Genomic DNA, 19878 nt, shown 5'->3' with positions numbered 1-19878 from the left:
TTTTTCTTACCACATAGATTCCTGCTGCTTCTTCTTGCCTGAACCATATTCCTGCACACTGCCCTTCACACAATCCCTTCCCAGCACACCAACACCATCCATCCCCTGTTGTCTAAATCCCTTCTGAACTTCCCTTATTGCCCCCCGTGGGTGTCCCTGTCCTTGATTACCTCTGGGAGAATGTGCAAACTCCCTCCACATGCTCCCAAGGGACCCTTCAGAGATATTTTGGGATCATCATCCCTTTTGCCGGGATCCCTTCCTGGCTTTCCCTTTCTCCCCTGCATGGGTGTCCTGCCATGTTTAGTCCCCGAAGATCCCACTGTAGTCACTGCTGAGATTTTCAGTGCTCTCTGGCTGCCGACTCTTCCCAGCCCCCCTGATCTGTCACTCGTCTGTCTCCTGGCCCCAGCGCCCCCCGGCAGGGGAATTTGGGGAGGTGGGAGGGGGGGAGCGCCAAGGCCGGGCCCCCCCGCGCTGTGGTGGCGGCAGCGGCTGCAGTGGGGAGCGAGTGCGGGCGGGAGCGGCCGAGAGCCCAGCGCTGCCCCAGCCCGAGCTGCCCCAGCTCCATCGCTGCCCCTGCGCTGGGATGCTGTGGGTTTGGGGGGAAGAGGGAGCCGGCAGTGGGTGCTGGGCCTGGGGGCAGCAGCAGAAGGGAAGGAGAAGCGGGGTTGAAGAACAAAATGGTCAAACGATGCATGTGGGAGGAGCAGGTGGGAGTGTGCGGAAGGTGGAGGAATACCAGGAGGAGGAGGAGTGTGACAAAGACTGGGGACACAGGAGGAGGAGCAGAAACAGTAAACAGCACAATGTTCCACTCCTCCCTTTATCTGCAGCCTCTCCCCTAATGCCAGGAGTGTTGCACCTCCACATGCAGCAGGTTAGCAGAGAGAGGGATCCATGATTTTTAGAGAGGTGAATCTTGGTGTTTCTGAGCTTTTTTGGGCTAAAAGTTGGTGCTTTGGTTTTTTGCACGGGCTGAATCTTTATATTTGGGAGGGGATTTTGGCTGAATCTTGATGTTTGGGGGATTATTTAACTGTGTTGTGTTGTTTGGAGGATTTTTGGGATGAAGCTGGGTGTTTTGGAGGTTCTTACAGACACAACATGCCCAATGACTTCCATGGATGAGCTTGGGCAAGGAGGAACTCCCTGCCTAAGGCCCTCTTCTCTTGCTTTTCCCCAAACCAGGATATTTCATTCCCAAGGCGTTGGCAGATGGAGGAGGTAGAAAAGCCCTGTAGATCCCTCTCGAGGAGGGGCTGCAAACCCAGCCCAGGGAGCTGCGAGGAGAAAAGACCCTCCCTGAGCCGGGAAGGCGGCCGGAGATCCAGGCAGAGCTCAGAGCTGGTGGAGAAGCCTCCTGGAGGGGAGAAGCCCCACAAGTGCTTGGAATGTGGGAAAGGTTTCAGCTACAGGTGCAGGCTGATCGAACACCAGAGGATCCACACTGGGGAAAAGCCCTACAAGTGTGGAGAATGTGGGAAGGGTTTCAGCCATAGCTCCAACCTGATCCCACACCAGAGGATCCATGCTGGAGAACGACCCTACACCTGCTTGGAATGTGGGAAGAGCTTTGGCGACAGCTCCAGCTTGAGACGACACCAGCGCATCCACACTGGGGAGAGGCCCTACGAGTGTCCCAAGTGTGGGAAGAGGTTTCAGACCAGCTCCAATCTCCTCCTACATGAGTGGATTCACACAGAGGAGAGGCCCTTCCGTTGCCCTGACTGCAGGAAGGGCTTCAAGGAAAATGGCAACCTCACTGTCCACTGGCGCATCCACACTGGGGAGAGGCCCTACGAGTGTCCTGAGTGTGGGAAGAGCTTCTCACAGAGATGTAACTTGACCCAACACCAACGGAGTCTCCACTAAGGGAAGCCCTGTGAGTGCCCCGAGTGTGGGAAGAGCTTCGTGCTCTGCTCCAGCTCCATCCCCCATGGGAGGATCGGTGTTGGATGATCCCCAGTGACTCCCGTTGGGCAGAGCCCTGGTTATCCCCGTTGGGTGGGGGAAAGGGGTTGGAGAGATTTCTTTCCCTTCTCCTTGTGCTGCTGTGATTTGGTTGGTAATAAATTCCCTCGCTGTGCCCAGGCTGGCTCTGTTGTTCCCGTGCCGGTGCTCGGGGCGGGATCTCTCCTGTTCCTTCTCTCAACTCCCGGGCCTCTCCTCAGCCAATCAGAGAATGCGATGAAGAAGATTTAGCCAATCAGAGAGAGCAGCTCTGATGACTCACAGGTTGCCGGGCAGACCCGCAGCACCCAGTGTTCCCCACCTGGGCAGGGTCTGCAGCGGCTGCTGGGACAGGAGCTTTGTGGGCAGAGAAAAGGGGGTAACACTGAGCCAGGGGTTCCCAGGGGGAGCACACAGGCTCTGGAGGAGGGGGCCCACGACTCGTTAGGACCCCCTCTCACCTCCTTGCACAGGTAGATGCCGAACTTCAGTGCCAGGAAGATGAAGCCCAGCACGGAGCCCCCAATCCCCATCAGCACCTTGGTGTCGATGGTGTCTGGCAACATCTCTGGAGGTTCACAAGTGTCAGAACCCCCCCAGACCTGTCACAGATACCCGAAACCCCTCTAAGCACCCTCCCAATTGCCTCCAGCCCACGTAGGACCCCTTAAAATCTCCTCCCAGTCTCTTTCCAGCACGACCAACCTCATTCCAACCCCTGCTTTTCCATCCCTGATCTTCTTCCATCCCCTCCAGGCTCACTCAAATCCCTCCCAGTTACACCCAGCATCCCCAGACTCCCTCCCAGTGCCCACCAGGATCCCCGGAACCCCATCCCACCCTCCCCAACATCCTTCAGACTCCTCAGCCATTCTAGAACCCCCAGCCTTACTCCCAGTTTAAACCAGGCTATCTCAAACTCCCTCCCAGTTACTCCCAGCACACCTCAATTCCCCTACCAGCCCCCCCAATACCTCCCCCACTCCCCCCACACTGTGGGGTCCGGGCCGTGCCCCAGTGCCGGCTCAGGGGGTGCTCCAGGCTGACGTGCTCCACCTGGAGCTGGAGCTGACCCCGTGCCGGGGGGTTTCCAGCAGCACCAGGAGCTGGTAGAAATCCAGTCCCCATTGGGGACCAGGTCGGTGGCCACCACATGCCCTGAGAGCTCCTGCTGGAGCCACCTGGAACCAGCTCAGCTGGATGTTGGCAGGGTAGAAATCCATCACGGAGCAGAGCAGACAGCCGGGGCCGGGCTGGGAGATCGAGTGCCATGGTGAGATGGATACACGGGGGGACACTGGGAGAGAGTGAGGACACACTGGGATCAGCTGGGGGGAACTGGGAGAGGGCTGGTGTGGCACTGAGAGGGACTGGGAATGAAACTGGAGAGAGTGGGGAAACATCGAGAGAGAGTGGAGTGGATTGGGGCAATGGGTGACAGGGTGGTGGTCTGGAATTGGACTGAAAAAGGGCTTGGAAATGGAATGGAATGGCTGTGGACTGAGAGGAATTTGGAGGGACTCTGGCGAAACTGGGAAGGACTATGAGGATACCAGGAGAGACTGGGATGGAGTGGGAGAGCCACTGGAGTCACTTGGGATGAGGGGCAGGAGGCCCCGGGGATGGGCACAAGAAGGGCTGACGTGTCTCGCGTGATTCCCAGGGAGGTTTTGAGGGGCTCCAGGGTCATTCCCAGGGCAGGGCCCGAGGGGACACGCTCTGCCCCACGCTCACCTCTGCGCTCCACGAGGAACGGGCTGGACAACTCGTAGTTGTGCCGGCAGTGCCTGTCCACCGCAGCCCGTCTGTACTCCATCCATTGCGGGTCGCTGTTCCAGTGCCTGGCAGCCTTGTCCCCAAAGGAGGTGTCCCCACGTGCAGCCCCACATCGCTGCCCAAGTGCAGGAACTGCTCCCGCTTGGAGATGTTCCTCTCCACGAACCTCAGCCGGTCGGTGCCGTGAATGAAGTGACACTCGGACTAAACCATCTCCTGGAACAGCGCTGTGTGTGCAGGACACAGGTCCGGGGGTTCCCCCCCAGCAGCCCCCAGCAGCCCACAGTAGCCAAGAGCTCCGGGCAACCGCGACTCGGCACCCCCAGTGCCCCACGGCCGGCATGGGACCCTTCTTCCCGCAGTCCCAGTTCCTCTTTTCCACTCTTCTCTGTATTTTCCTCCCCCTTTCCCAACACTCCCCAGTCACCAGCCTCCCCCAAACATCTGTTTGGGGGTCCCACCTCCCCATTTCCCTTTCTCTCCCCACCGGTCCAACGGTTCCCACCACTTCCCTTCCCGCCCCTCCCGCTCACCCGAGAGCTCCGCGCCCCCAGCCCGGGGGGCTCCCAGTGGCACCAGTAGGGCCCCAGCTGCCCCACACGCCCCATGGCCAGCGCCGGGCAGGGTCTGACACCTCCCCGCTGTTGGAACCCTGGAAACTGAGGGGTTTGGGCTTTCTCTGCTGACAGGCATTGAACCCCAGGAAAACACTGCTTTTGACCTGAGGCCGTGAAGAAGGCTTCCAAAATTGAGTGATAGATCTGGGATCACTGGTGTGTAGTTTGAATAGAAGTGTGTAATGTCCCACGGTGGAAAATTTAGAGCTTGGGGTTTTAGAATATAGTAATATATATATATATAAAGCAAGATGGAGATTTTAGGGTGGAGGTTTCTTTCTTCTTCACCTTCTTCACGGGTCTAGGTGGCACTTTTGTAATTGGATAGAAAATTCCACATTGCAGGTCACAGGTGATTGGTTGTTGGGTTAAGAGTAAAAAGAATTTAGCTGTGTGTTCTTAATTGGACAGATTGGCCCTTAAAAGGCCTTGTAGAGAGAGATACGTGTCCATTTTTAGCCTGTTAGCTAGAAGTACTGTAGAACTCACTGTAATATAGATAAGAATTAATAAATATTTGAGTCCGAACACGAAATTCCGTCTCTCGAGCATTTAATCCTCACCCTGGAAGAATAAAAAAGGCGACATAACACGATACTCCCCTCCCCAAATTCTCCTGGCGGGGGGCGCTGGGGGCGGGGCGCGGGTGGAGTCCAGGTGAGGAGCTCTGGGCGCTCTGGGACTGCCTGAGGAGTCATCAGCGCCGCGCGCTCTGATTGGCTCAATTATTTTGGTGCCTTCTCTGATTGGCTGAGGAGAGGCCCGGGAGTTGAGAGGAGGACCGGGAGAGATCCTGCCCCAGGCTAGCGGTGGAAGAACATCCAATTAACAAGGCATGCAGATCATTTCCCAGCGGTGCCCACACTCCTGTAGGAACTAAATGCACCGAGGATCTCACGAGGGTCACCAACTCTCTGGCGGCCAAATCCAGCCCTGCGCTCCCTGCGGGTGCGGGCACTCTGGGAAGGGCTCAGCTGCGGGTCAGATGGCCGGAGAGTGGCTTGGTGGTCACCTCGTGTGTGAGGCAGTGATGGGCTGGGGAGATGCGTGGACACCACATGATCAGAGAGCTGACTGGGTAAAGGGACACGTCAACAGCGACACCGCAGTGACAGGCAGCCAATGCGGGCTTGTTTCAGTAAAGTTTGGGTTAAGTTTGGGTTATGTTTCGAGTATAAAAAGGCTCAGTTGGTTACAATAAACGATCTTCTTCGGAGCAAGCAATCAAGTCCGTGTGTCTTTGTTCCTCATTGCTACACATGACCATGAGATGGCCATGACGATGACTCAGCTGTGATCCTGACATGACCATCATATGATTGTGGCCATGAGTTGACCACAAGACGAGCACAAGATGAGCATGACCATGAGATCACCATGACTTGGGGGTTGGCTTTCTCCTTTCCTCCCTGCCTATGGATTTTTTTTCCCATAGACATGCCAACAAGCACTGATGGCTAGGTTTCAGCAGTGATGGTTAGTGACAGGGGGAGGCAGAGCCTTCTTGGTATTTTGGGGGTTTCTCTTGGAGTGCCAGGGGAGACATGGGGGAAGGAAAGGGGGAACACTGTGGAATTAGAAGCAGGTAAAGGAGGGTGGGGGGCAGTTTCTGGCTCTCGCTCGCTTTTGGCTCTCGGAGCAGAAAGGTCATTGCTGCCCCCCCACCATCCCAACGCCGGGAGCTGCCTCTCTGTTTTGGACCCCGCAGCCCTGCTTGGACGCCCTCCTGCTTCAGCTTGCTGTTTTCCCAGCATCCTGCCTCTCCTCCATCCCTTCCCATCTGGGACACAGCTGCCATCACCCCAGTGCCCCTGCAGCCGCATGGGGATCGTCGCACCTGCCCATCAGGAGCCTGCCAGAGCTCACTGCCAGCTGTGACAGCAACTGCACCAAAGGGGAAAGTGCCCGTGGCCCAGAGACTGGAACTGGGCTCCTGTTCTGTTTGTTGTTAATTCCAGAGTTGTTGTTATTCCTATTTCCATATCATTGCCTGAGAGCCCCTTAATTTCAAAATTATACAGAGTGTTTATGACCCTCTAAAACTGGTGGAAAGCAGCAGGATCTTCCCTAATATCGACTTCTCTGCTAGTTTCACCCGGGGAGAAGAAACTCAAGAGAGAAATTCTCTCTGTGAGAACACCCTCTGGGAGTTGATGGGACCAATTGGAGGCTGGTTTGGTTATTGACAGCCTGAACAACCAACTGGAGAAAGTTAGTTCGCTCGGTGAGCACACATTTTGAAGGCGGTAACCCAGGAAAAAACTCTCATTTATTTCCGGTGGCTGAGCAGGTAACAACGGCCCAGCCCGGGCTCCCTCCCATGTGGGGGCAGCTCGGGAGGCGGCTGGGCCCCGTTTGCAAACCAGGGAACCCGATGGCCGGGGGGAGGAAAGGCTCATTGATGAGACCTTAGCCCGGCTTCCTCCCCTACGAGCCCGCGGCTCTGGGGGGGCCCGGCTCCTGCTGCTGGCTCGGAGCAGCTTTGGAGGGGCCGAGCCCGCCCAGCCCCCGCACGGCCTGGGGGAGGCAGCCGGGCCCTGTCTGGAAGCAGGGGTGGCCATGGGCAGTGCGGGGCTGCAGCAAGCTCCAGAAAAGCTGATTAACATCTCAGCCGCCCCCACACCCAGCGCCGTGACTTCTGTGTGAAACTTTAACTCTTCAGTGCTCAGGTAAGATTTTGCAGACCTCCGGCTTTCCTTTGAATATGAGAGGGGAAAAAGGAGATGCTCTAAACTCAGGAAGCAAGAGCTAAGTTTCTTTAGATGGAAGGAGAATGAGGAGATGCTGTGAAGATGGCTGAAAATCCTTTTGTAAGATTGTAGGTATGAACTGATGTACTGAATATTCCTATAAACCGTGGAGAAATACACGGGGAGGTTGGAGATGTTCCATTTGATAGATTGTTTATCAAAGGCATCTGTGTTGAGAATCCTTTGCCCCGAGGAGAAAAGGGGATCTCTTTTTCTGGAGATGGAGCATGAACAGAGAGAAAGAGAGATGAAGAAAATGTTTGGTTTGGAACAGTTAATTCTTAAAAGTAAATACCCCATGAGTATGGCCCATAAGCACAGCTTTGGGAAACGACTTTGAAAGTTTTTTCCAGGGCAGATGCAAATCGTGAAAGTGAAGCCACGAGAGGACTGTTTTTTTCCCTTCTTGTGGTGAAGTCCCTATGGCCTGACTAGAGGAAACTTCTCTCTCCAAAGTGAACTGAAAAGGGCTATTTAACTTGGGAACTGACTGAAGTAGTTTTTTCTATCTTTGTTTTGTTGTTATGAAGGTTGGGAGAGGGAAGGAAGGAGTGGTCTGAAGATCTTCTTCTGAATTTGCTTTTCTTTCTCTTTTTTTGTGTAGATAATAAAGTTTTTTATACCCTTTTTACGTTTTAGTCCTGCCTTGCTCTTTTGCTCCTGGTTCTGTCTCACAACAGAAAAATGAGTATATTTAAATTGCAAGTCAAAACTATAACAATGGAGGAGAGTGTCAGCAGCTGCAGCTAAGGGCTCGTGTCCCATCAGAGTCTCTAACGATGGCACCAACGCTGCTGCATTGGGACAGCCGACTCTGGAAGGCGAGTGTGCCCTCGAGCAGAGCCACTGAGGTCAGTCAGGGGGACAGGCTGCAGCTGAAGCTGCCAAGCGTTGCTGTGATTCTGGCAAGTCAAGAGAAAACCATGGTGACCACTTTCCCTGACACCCTTTGCCAAGCCACGAAAAATTGTGCCCATAGCATCCCCTCTTTTGGCATCCTGTCTGGTGTGGATGTCTTCCTGAGGAGGTACAAGCCTTCTGGGTGCTGCTGTTCCTGTGCACACTCTGGTCATTTTTCTCTGGTGTCCAGAGCCACGTTGACAGCAGGAGCTCCACAGGCCAGCTCCAGGAGACATCGTTCTTGCCATGGTGGCAGCAGCTCTGTGGGTCCCGAGCTCAGTGTCAGGGGAATCTTGGCCACACAGCACAGTGGCCTGGACAGCTCTGGGGACCCGGGCTGATCGCCAGCGCTGCCACTTCCCACTGCTCCTCGCCTGCAGCAGCCAGTGGCCGTGCTCCAGCAGGGCCTCCTTGTCCTTTCTTGTCCCTCCTTGTCCCTGGCCAAAGCAGCTTGGGCACCTCGGGGCTGTCCCCACCGTCCTGCTGAGGCCAGGCCTCGAGGGCTTCTGCCACAAGCACCAGAGACGCGTCCGGGAAGCGCCAGAGCAGCCGGCTGGCAGGAAGAAGGTGGCTGTCTGGGGGCTGCTGATGGCCTCTGCCACCCAGTTCCTCAGGGCTTCCCACCAACCCATCCACACAAGTCCTCCTGGCCCATCACAGCCTCCCGCCACCCAGCGCCACACGCATCCCCCTCACGCCTTCCCACTGCCTTCTCCGGGCAGGCCTTGGCAGCACCGCAGCCCTTCATGGCCTCCCACTGCCCCGTGCCCTCCACGCCTCCCCCAGGCCTGCCTGGCTGCTGAAGGAGTTCCAGAGGAGCCGCATCAAGAGGCACCTCAGAGCCCTCAGCAATCCAGCCAGCAACACACGGGCAGGACACAGATGGCGCTTCCAGGCTGGCAGAGGGGTGCTGGCCATCTCCAGGGACCGGTCTCTCAGGGATCCCCGCCGCAGCTCCGGCCTCTGCGCGCCCGCTCTGTCAGAAGCCTTAAGGCTTCCACAGAACCACCAAAGGCCAAGGGCCTTTTGGCCACTTTCCCTTCCACTCCGCATGCTTGGCCCACTTGCCAAGCACAAGCACCCTTTTTGCCCTCTTCCCCATTGGCCTGAAGACTGGGCACCAAAAGAAAGCTCCTGGACCTCTGTGTATGACAACAGCAATTTACTAATCCTACAGTGGGAAGAAAGAAAGTGCTTGCAGAGCAGAGGTGTTCCCTGCAGGCTCAGGTGGCCCCAGCAGACGCAGCCTCCCGGATCAGTTCTCCACACTGCTCACACAGGACAACCAGCCCCTGCGACACAGGGAAGGCCGTGACTTCCAGAGCCGGCGGAATCCATCTCGCATCTGCTGGAGTCGGGAGGAGGGAATGCTCTGTACAACTCTGTTGATGTACAGAGTCTGAAGAGCCAGGCATGAGATGGCAGGGCTGGTGTCATCTGTCATGTCCTGAAGGGCTGGAAGAGAGAGGAACAGAGCCACAGTCAGAGCCTGCATCTGCAGGGACCTGGGGGGACCCTCCTGCCCCATCCCTCCCACACGGCAGCTCTTGCCATGGCCTGGAGGAAGCAGGAGACAGCAAGGATCAGCTGGAAGGCGCTGGCCACGAATGTCCCTCCCGCAGGCCCCTGGAAGGTCTCTGTGCTCTGCCCACGCCGCCCCTCGTGCGCGCAGGGAGCAGAGCCCTCCCAGCCGGGGCAGGGAACGCAGCTGCCAGCGCCAGCCCCCGCTGACAGCCCGCTGGCCTCACTCACCCCTGCACATGAGCTGCAACTCTCGCTGCTGCTCTCTCAGGAACCGCCCGGCCATCCCTGCCAACACAGAGCCTGTCACGGCCCCAGCCGCACAGCTGCCCCGCAGCGGCGCTGCCAGCCCTGCGGCCACAGCAGCGCCTTCCCCTGCAGGGCTCAGGCCCGGCCCTCGCCGCATCCTGACGCCCAAGGACACGGCTGCGAGAGGGCGGCAGCGGCGCCGAGGGCAGGCGGGGCTCCAGAGCCCCGGCCCGGATGGCGCTGCCGGGGCAGCAGGCGGGGCTGGGGCCGAGCTGCGGCGGGGCGGGGAGGGAGCCGGGCTTGTGGCTCACCAAGAAACCTGACGGCCGCCTCTCGCAGGGGCTCCTGTGGGCTCCGCAGGTACGGCAGCGCCTGGCGCAGCAGCTCGGCCGCTCGGCTCCTGTCCTGTGCCAGCTGGAGAGAGCGGCAGGGCACGGAGGGAAGGGTTGGCGCGGGCTCTGTCCCTTGGATCCGGCCTGCCCTGCCCGCACAGCCCTGAGCGGGGCAGAGGGCCAGGCAAGGCGCGGGCTTGATGGAGCTCGGGGCTCCATCAGCTCCGGCCCTGGCGCCAGAGGAGCCTGGAGAAGAGCCCGCGTGGGCAGCCCAGGGAAGGGAGCAGCGTTCTTACCAAGCACTCGCCAAACCTCCACATCTGATCCGCCATCAGCAGCTGCTCAAGATCTCTCCTCTTCAGGAAGCTTAGTGCAGAAAGCAGCGTTTCACAAGAGGCCTGCAGAGCAGCAGAGACCCAGAGATGGCACCGCAGCCCAGGGCACAGGAGCTGCCTCCCTGTGCCAAGGCCAGGAGGAGGCTGGAGCCCATGAGGTGCCCGGGTGCAGGGAGACAGCTGAGCCCCCTGCCAGGAGGACAGCAGCGCCCAGGAGTCCTCACCTCTGCCACACGCATGTTCTCATCGTGGCAGTTGAAGAAGAGTGGCAGCAGGCTCTTGCTCACAAGCATCTTGAGGGGCTTTTTACCCTTGGCCGCTACCAACCTCATCACCTCTTGGAAGAGGCGAATGGAGAGCAGCTGCACATGGCGGTTGTCCTGTTGGAAAGGAAGCAAAAGCCCTCCACATCAGCTGCTCCAGGCCCCTCTGTGCACAGGCCCAAAGATCCACGGGGCACCACACTTGGGGGCAGCACCCAGTGGCCGTGGCTGGGGGCACAGAGCCTTACGTTGTCCAGCAGTGGCCAGAGCGCGCCAGCCAGCCGCAGGGCGATGGGGCTGGGTATTGCGAGGTGTCTGTGCGAGAGCAGAAAGCTGAGCACCGCGACGGTCATCTCAACGATGTCTTCATCTGCATCCCGCAACAGGTCCACAAGGCTTTCTGTCAGGCTGTACATTCTACTGTTCTGCACGGAAGACAAGGCAGGACAAGCCCACGCTGCTGCTGCTGCTGCCGTGGAGCCCAGGGGCCGAAGGCCTGTCCTGAAGCACTCGGGCAGCTGAACAGCAACGCAGGAGAGCTGGGAGCAGCTGCCACAGCTCCCAAAGCCCAGCCAAGCCCAAGGGGCTGCTTTCCCCAGCCCCACGCTGCCAGCACAGCTTCAGCCGCTGCTGTCTTCTCACCATCGAGGGGTCCTTGCTGAGCTGCACGAGGCCTCTGAGCACCAGGCGACGCATCTCCCTGGACGTGCTCTGCAGGCGCCTTGCCATGATCTCCAAGAGGCTGTCACCCCATTCTTTGATGTCCAGGAGGTCCAGGACCTGAAAGGCACAAAGCAGTGACCGGGGTGCCCAGCTGGCAGGAGCTCAGAACTGCACAGGGCTGAGCCAAGGCAGCAGCACAGGGCACGGGCACCGTCCCAGGCAGCTGCGGCTGTGAGAGGGCAGAGAGGTGGGAGGCAGCTCAGCTGTGCTGCCCATGGGGCTCACCTCCACAAGGAACGCCATGGCGGGCAGCTGCCAGTCTGAAATGTCTTGGCTGAGGAGCTCCAAGAGGCAGGAGATGAAGCTGCAACACCAGATCATGGAGACACAGCGCATCTCCCTGGTGGGGGGAAAAGGCATCATTGCCCCTGAGCCGAGAGGGCAAAGCTCTCCCAGGACTGACTCACAGAGCTCTGGTCTTTTCCCAAGCACCCCGTGGGCGCTTTGGGAGGCGGCTGTTCCCGGGCACCCTCCTGTGCCAGCCTTTTCCAGTCTGCTCGTCCGTCTCTTTGTGACAAAGCCCTCTCACCCATGCCCATGGGAACTGTGTGGGGCACCCTGGGCACAAGTGCCGGGGGCAGCAGGGAGAAGGGGGTCTCACCTGGCCAGGAGTCCCACTGCATAGTGGTGGGTGTCAGTACAGAGCAGCGTGTCCCAGCCAGCCTTGCCTTCCATGGCTACCACAACACGCTCACACTGCACTCGGCAGAGCAGGACCTTCAGGGTCTGCACCGCAAACCTGTGTGCAGAGCAAAGCCCAGGTGATGCTGGCAGCCCTGGCTCCTGCCTTGGAAGGGATGGGGAGACTGGGAGGACTGGGATGGAGCACCTTTGGGGGTTGGTGGCAAGCCCCAGTTGCTCCTGGCACCCCTTCCAGAAGGTATCAACCTCCTCTGGCGTATCCAGTGCGCTGATGTAAACTTGGAAGAGCAGACACAGAAAGAGACGGGGAAAATACTCCAACACTATAGGTGGGCACCAGGTCAGGTTGAAGACCCTCCACAGTGTCACGGTTGCCTGCAAAAAATGAACCACCCAGAGACAACACTCAGTGCCAAGACATCCGTGTGGCAGAGCCCGAGCATGCCAGGGAGAGGCCGGGGGAGACACCTCGGGGTCACCCAGCCTGGTGCCCCTGAACCTTGCCCCTAAGGCAGGTTTCAGCGCAGTGCCTGAGGCAGAGAGATGCAGCTGGGGGGAGGACAGAGAGCTAGCTGCTGGAGAGGTGGCCTAGGGGCAAGCTAAGGTCAGTTGCAGGAACTCACAGCCAGGGCAAAGACTCCTGTGCTGTCCCCATCGGAGGTGTACACACTGTCCACTGGCCAGGCGTTCAGCACATTGAGGAGTATCTGCAGCGCCGGCTCCGCAGTCCCAGTGGAGGACATGATCACTCCCCACATGGCCGTAGCAGCTCTGTGGGGTCAGAGCTCTGTGTCAAGGGGGTCTGGGCCACAGCACTGTGGCCTGGGCTGCTGCAGGGGCCCGCGCTGGCCGTCAGCCCTGCCTCTGCCCACCGGCCCTCGCTGGCAGCACCCAGCCAGCCCACGGGGGTGCAGGCATCTTGAGGGGCAGGGAGGGAGCGTGGCAGCACGCTCAGGGGCTGACATGGCAGCACTGGCAAACGGAGGAGCCAGAGGCTCCTGGAACTGTCCCCCTGTCTGGCAGTCACCAGGGACAGGCTCTACAGGGTAACGGGCCAGGGAACCCTAAACCCTCAAGGCAGGTGGGGCTGCCGTACCTGTCACCCGATGGGGCCCAGCGCAAGAGAGTCATCAGCACATCGCAGGGGTATTCCCTGGTCAGCTCCAGAAGGGCCTTGTCCAGCCTGTGCCCAGCAGACTCGTTGGCCGTGAGCCACTTGTGGATGTACCTCACCATGGCTGGCACCTGCAGAAGGCCCGGGGAGACTTGGACACCTGCCCGAGCAGCAGGTTCCCCAGCTTCCCCTGAGAAGTGCTGCCCTTCCTACCCTATTGGTCTGGGCCTCAAAGACTGAAGGAACCCAGCAGAGCTGGCTTGAGGCGCCACACAATTCCTGGGGTGATCAAGCCCTGGCCACAGGCTGCTTACTTGCTTTGGATTGGAGACACCCTTCTCCACAAGCAAATCCAGCATGGCAGCCCCGGTCTCAGCAGTGAAGAGGGGAAAGTTTGCCAAGAGCCCAGTGCCCACACCGGTGGTCTCTTCCCGCCAAATGGACACGATGAATTCATAGATCATCTGCAGGAGAAGGGCAGGAAGAGAGGGAGAATCCATGGAGTGCTCCAAGCACGGTGCTGGGCTGAGCAATGACAGCAGGCCCAGCCCAGGTGGGGATGGCTGCAGTACCTGCGCTGTTCTGCGGAAGCGGCCACGGGCAGGGTCCTGCTCTTGTGTCGGGTCCATGGCGGCACCTGGCAAAGAGCGAGCGCAGCCAGGGCTGAGGGGCTGTGGGAGAGGCCGGAGAACACAGGCCAGCCCTGCATTCCCAGGCAGGGACAGCCCTGGGATGCTCCAGGGATGGGGTGTGGCTGCCTGGGGGTTCAGCCCCAGCCCCTCTTCTATCCTATCCATGGGCATGTTGGATGGGATGGGATGGGATGGGATGCGATGGGATGGGATGGGATGGGATGGGATGGGATGGGATGGGATGGGATGGGATGGGATGGGATGGGGCTAAGCTGGCTGCAGGCACCAGCCCTGTGACCCAGCTCTGCTACTCACCCTCCTGCAGCAGCTGGATCTGCTCCAGCTCTTCAGGCTGCTGTGCTGAGGGAGCTGCAGCCTCCTCCTCCTCCTTCACCCAGGCCAGCTTGGGCACTCTGGGTGGTGTCTGCTCCATGTCACTGTTTGGAGTTGGGACTGCTTGCAGGAGAGATGTCTTGGAAAAGCTCCAGATGGGCAAGTGCTGCAGTTGTGCCTTGTGGGCACCTGCAACAGAGAAGCCTTGGGAAGGCTACAGGACACCGTGTCCTGCAGTCTGTCCTCGAGGTCACCTGCAGAGGAAACGCTTTGGAAAAGCTCCGGGTCAGTAGGGAACAAGCTGGCTGTGTGGGGGCTCCTCACAGCACCGCTCTCTCCGTCCTGTCCCGACGAGTGCACCGAGCACTGTGGTGTGGCCGTGTCACCGCCAGCACCTATGTCACGATGTGTCACAAAGGGTCACCCTTGTACGCTCTGTCCCTTTCCTATTGCACGGTGACCACGGTGCACTGTGTCACAAAGAGCCCTAGGACACACCTCCACGTGCCCTGGGGACACCCCCCCCCCCCCCCCCCCCCAAAGTGGCCCAGCTTGCAAGGAAGACGTTCCCCCAAGGTTCGAGGACAGCCCAACAGGAATTTTAGGAATGGCTCAAACAACAAGCAGATGCTCCTCTGCTCTGCCTGCTCAGGGCAGCAGAAGGAGCCCCCACGGTTGCCAACGCAGCTGCAGCAGGAAGGGCATCGGGGCCTTCCACAGCAGCTGCCAGGGCCTCTCTGGGACAAGACCCGGTGCTGGGTGGCCGTCACACACACAGGAGTGTGACACAGACACGGGACGTATGGCCCAGGGCACGAATGCTGCTCTGAGTCCTGGGAGCAGTGAAATCAGCAGGTGTGGCAGAGTCCCTGCCAAAGGAGACCTGCCGCCCCCAAGGCCTGCCAATGCTGGTGCCTGCTCCTGCCACAGAGAGCTGTGTCCCCTGGGGACTTCTCTGCCAGAGGACAGCCAAAGCCTACGTGCATTGGTGTGTGTGCTCCTTTCTGCAGGCGGCTGTTGGCAGGAGCACCTGGTGGCAACACTTGGTCTCTGTCAGAAGCTGTTACTCCTTCCTGGAATGATTTTTGCTTGGAAGTGATTATGTGCAGTGTCCACGCATCTCCCCAGCCCATCACTGCCTCACACACGAGGTGACCACCAAGCCACTCTCCGGCCATCTGAGCCGCAGCTGAGCCCTTCCCAGAGTGCCCGCACCCGCAGGGAGCGCAGGGCTGGATTTGGCCGCCAGAGAGTTGGTGACCCTCGTGAGATCCTCGGTGCATTTAGTTCCTACAGGAGTGTGGGCACCGCTGGGAAATGATCTGCATGCCTTGTTAATTGGATGTTCTTCCACCGCTAGCCTGGGGCAGGATCTCTCCCGGTCCTCCTCTCAACTCCCGGGCCTCTCCTCAGCCAATCAGAGAAGGCACCAAAATAATTGAGCCAATCAGAGCGCGCGGCGCTGATGACTCCTCAGGCAGTCCCAGAGCGCCCAGAGCTCCTCACCTGGACTCCACCCGCGCCCCGCCCCCAGCGCCCCCCGCCAGGAGAATTTGGGGAGGGGGAAATTGCGTTTTATCTTCTTTTTTGTTGTTACAGAGCCGGGATTAAATGCTCTAGAGACGGAATTTCGTGTTTGGACTCAGATATTTTATTCTTATCTATATTACAGTGAGTTCTACAGCACTTCTAGCTAACAGGCCAAAAATGGACACGTATCTCTCTCTACAAGGCATTTTAAGGGCCAATCTGTCCACTTAAGAACACACAGCTAAATTCTTTTTACTTTTAACCCAACAACCAATCACCTGTGACCTGCACTGTGGAATTTTCTATCCAATTACAAAAGTACCAGCAAGACCCGTGAAGAAGGTGAAAAAGAAAGAAAACTCCACCCTAAAACCTCCATCTTGTTTTATATGTATTAATATAGTCTAAAACCACAAATTCTAAATTTTCCACCATGGGACATTACACACTTCTATTCAAACTACACACCAGTGATCCCAGTTCTATCACAATTCTGGAAAGCTTCTTCACAGCCTCAGGTCAAAAGCAGAGTTTTCCTGGGGGTCAATGTCTGTCAGCAGAGAAAGCCCAAACCCCTCAGTTTCCAGGGTTCCAACAGGGGGGAGGTGTCAGACCCTATCCAGTGCTGGCCATGGGGCGTGTGGCAGGGACCCGGAGCTCTTGGCTACTGTGGGCTGCTGGGGGGCTGCTGGGGGGACACCCCCGGACCTGTGTCCTGCACACACAGCGCTGTTCCAGGAGATGGTTTAGTCCGAGTGTCACTTCATTCACGGCACCGACCGGCTGAGGTTCGTGGAGAGGAACATCTCCAAGCGGGAGCAGTTCCTGCACTTGGGCAGCGATGTGGGGCTGCACGTGGGGACACCTCCTTTGGGGACAAGGCTGCCAGGCACTGGAACAGCGACCCGCAATGGATGGAGTACAGACGGGCTGCGGTGGACAGGCACTGCCGGCACAACTACGAGTTGTCCAGCCCGTTCCTCGTGGAGCGCAGAGGTGAGCGTGGGGCAGAGCGTGTCCCCTCGGGCCCTGCCCTGGGAATGACCCTGGAGCCCCTCAAAACCTCCCTGGGAATCACCCGAGACACGTCAGCCCTTCTTGTGCCCATCCCCGGGGCCTCCTGCCCCTCAACCCAAGTGACTCGGGATGGACCCAGTCCATCCCAGTCCCTCCCAGTGTCCTCACAGTCCCTCCCAGTTTCACCAGAGTCCCTCTCAATTCCTCTCGGTCCCCAACCATTCCATTCCCAGTGCACTCCCAGACCTCCACCCTCTCTCCCAGTGCACTCCCAATCCCTCTAAATCTGTTCAAAGTCCTTTTCAGTCCAATCCCAAACCTCCACTCTTTCTCCCGTTCCCCAATCCACTCCACTCTCTCCCAGTGTTCCCCCACTTTCTCCAGTTTCATCCCCAGTCCCTCTCACTTCCTCAACAGCCCTCTTCCATTTCTCCTAGTCTCCCCCCAGCTGATCCCAGTGTGTCCCCGCTCTTTCCCAGCGCTCCCCAGTGCCCATCTCACTGTGGCCCTCGAGCTCCTAGCCCGGACCCGGCTGACTGCTCTGCTCTGTGATGGATTTCTGCCTTGCCGAGATCCAGCTGAGATGGTTCCAGGGCCAGCAGAAGCTCCGGGGCATGTGGTGGCCACCAATCTGGTCCCTAATGGGGACTGGATTTCTACCAGCTCCTGGTGCTGCTGGAAACCCCCCTGGCACAGGGTCAGCTCCAGCTACCAGGTGGAGCACATCAGCCTGGAGCACGGCCCGGACCTCACAATGGGAGGGGCGTGGGGGAGGCACTGGGGGAGCTGGGAGAGGGATTGGCGTGTGCTGGGAGTAACTGGGAGGGAGTTTGAGATAGCCTGGATTAAAATAGGAGAATGGATCGGCGGTCTAGAATGGCTGAGAATGAGTTTGAAGGATGTTGGGGAGGGTGGGATGGGGTTCTAGGGGTCCTGGAGAGCACTGGGAGGGAGTCTGGGGGTGCTGGGTATAACTGGGAAGGTTTTGAGTGAGCGTGGAGGAGCTGGAAAAAGATCAGGGATTGGAAAGCAGGGTTTGGAATGAGGTTGGTTGTGCTGCAAAGAGACTGGGAGGATCTTGGTGAGTTCTACTGTAGCTGGGAAGGGATTGGGAGATGGTGTGGGGGTCCTGGGGCAGTGGGGGGCAAATGAGAGGGAGTTATGGCATTTTGAAAGGGACAGGAGGGGCTTTGGTGGGTCCCAAGGAAGCCAGGAAGAGATTAGAAGAATTAGAAGTTTTAGGGAGCCCTAGGTGGGCTGGGGGAGATTGGGAGGATTCTTGGAGAGGCTTGAAATGTCCGTGAGAGGTTTTGGGTGGCCCTGACCCCTGTGGTCCCCCAGAGATGCCGCCAGACGCCGCTCACAGCAATGTGCTGACGGAGATTGGTGGCTCCGTGTTGGGCTTCGTCTTCCTGGCGCTGGGGCTCGGCTTCTACCTGTGCAAGAAGTTGAGGGGAGGACCCCGGGTTCATATTCCCCCGCCCCCAGAGTGTGTGTGCTCCTCCTGGGGACCTCCAGCCGGGTGTCACCCCCTTTTCTCTGCCCACAGAGTTCCTGAGCCGGCAGCGGCCGCAGCCCCTCCCCATGAACTCACGGAAGGCCAGGACCCCCTGCTCCATCCACACACTGATTTTGGGAGGGTAGTGGGTCTCCCCCAGCCCTGCTGGAACTCTGCCTAAGCCCAGCTGCTCCCAGTGTTCCCAGTAAAGCTTCCCAGTTACACCCAGTTCATTTAGTGGGGGGTACTAGGAAAGGACTTGAGGGGACCCCGGAGTGGGGATCGTGACTGGGCGGGGAGGGCGGGTCCAGGTGGGGAACACTGGGTGCTGCGGGTCTGCCCGGCAAGCGGTGAGTCATCACAGCTGCTCTCTCTGATTGGCTGAATCTTCTTCATCGCATTCTCTGATTGGCTGAGGAGAGGCCCGGGAGTGAGAGAAGGAACAGGAGAGATCCCGCCCCGAGCACCGGCACGGGAACAACAGAGCCAGCCTGGGCACAGCGAGGGAATTTATTACCAACCAAATCACAGCAGCACAAGGAGAAGGGAAAGAAATCTCTCCAACACCTTCCCCCGACCCAACGGGGATAACCAGGACCACGGATCACCAGGGCTCTGCCCAACGGGGGTCACTGGGGATCATCCAACACCGATCCTCCCATGGGGGATGGAGCTGGAGCAGAGCACGAAGATCTTCCCACTCTTGGGGTACTCACAGGGATTCCCTTAGTGGTGCCTCCGTTGGTGTCGGGTCAAAGTTGAGCTCTGTGAGAAGCTCTTCCCACACTCAGGACACTCGTGGGGCCTCTCCCCAGTGTGGATGCGCCGGTGGACAGTGAGGGTGGAGTTGCGGTTGAATCCCTTCCCGCAGTCGGGGCAGCGGAAGGGCCTCTCCTCTGTGTGAATCCGCTCATGGATGAGGCAATCGGAGCTGGTGTGAAACCTCTTCCCACACTTGGGACACTCGTAGGGCCTCTCCCCAGTGTGGATGCGCTGGTGCCTTCTCAGGTCAGAGCTCCACCCAAAGCTCATCCCACATTCCAAGCAGGTGTAGGGCCGTTCCCCTGTGTGGATCACTTGGTGCTCCATCAGATGAGAAATAGTCCTGAAGCTCTTCCCACATTTCCCACAATCATAGGGCCGTTCTCCAGTGTGGATCACCTGGTGCCGGATCATGTCGGAGGTCCATCTGAAACCCTTCCCACATTCCAAGCACTTGTGGGGCTTCTCCCCTCCATGAGGCTTCTCCACCAGCTCTGAGCTCTGCCTGGATCTCCGGCCGCCTTCCCGGCTCAGGGAGGGTCTTTCCTCCTCGCAGCTCCCTGGGCTGGGTTTGCAGCCCCTCCTCGTGAGAGATCTCTGGGGCTTTTCCTCCTCCTCCATCTGCCAATGCCTTGGGAATGAAAAATCCTGGTTTGGGGAAAAAACAAGAGGGGAGTGCCTTGAGCTGGCGGTTCCCCTTTGCCCAAGTTCATCCCAGAAAATTATTGGCCATATTGTGTCTGTAAGAACCTCTGAAACACCAAGATTCAGCCCCAAAATCCTCCAAACCTCAAGATACACATCAAAAGCGCCCCACAAAGCAAGATTCAGCCAAAATCCCCTTGAAATACAAAGATTCAGTACCCGCAAAAGAAATAAAACACCAACTTTTACCCCAATAAAGCTTTCAAACACCAAGATTCATCCTTCA

The 19878-nt window shown here is 58.3% G+C and overlaps 1 pseudogene; it reads left to right on the top strand.

The window, feature by feature from the left end:
* The first annotated feature begins 694 nt into the window (after positions 1 to 694).
* Positions 695 to 19878, top strand: part of LOC148218020 (uncharacterized) — a 67587-nt pseudogene continuing 48403 nt past the window's right edge.

Source organism: Sturnus vulgaris, unplaced genomic scaffold (assembly GCF_052056855.1).
Source record: "Sturnus vulgaris isolate bStuVul1 unplaced genomic scaffold, bStuVul1.hap1 Scaffold_195, whole genome shotgun sequence".
Classification (NCBI taxonomy): domain Eukaryota; kingdom Metazoa; phylum Chordata; class Aves; order Passeriformes; family Sturnidae; genus Sturnus; species Sturnus vulgaris.
Note: the sequence above shows the minus strand (reverse complement) of the source record. Positions and strands in the feature narration are given on the sequence as shown.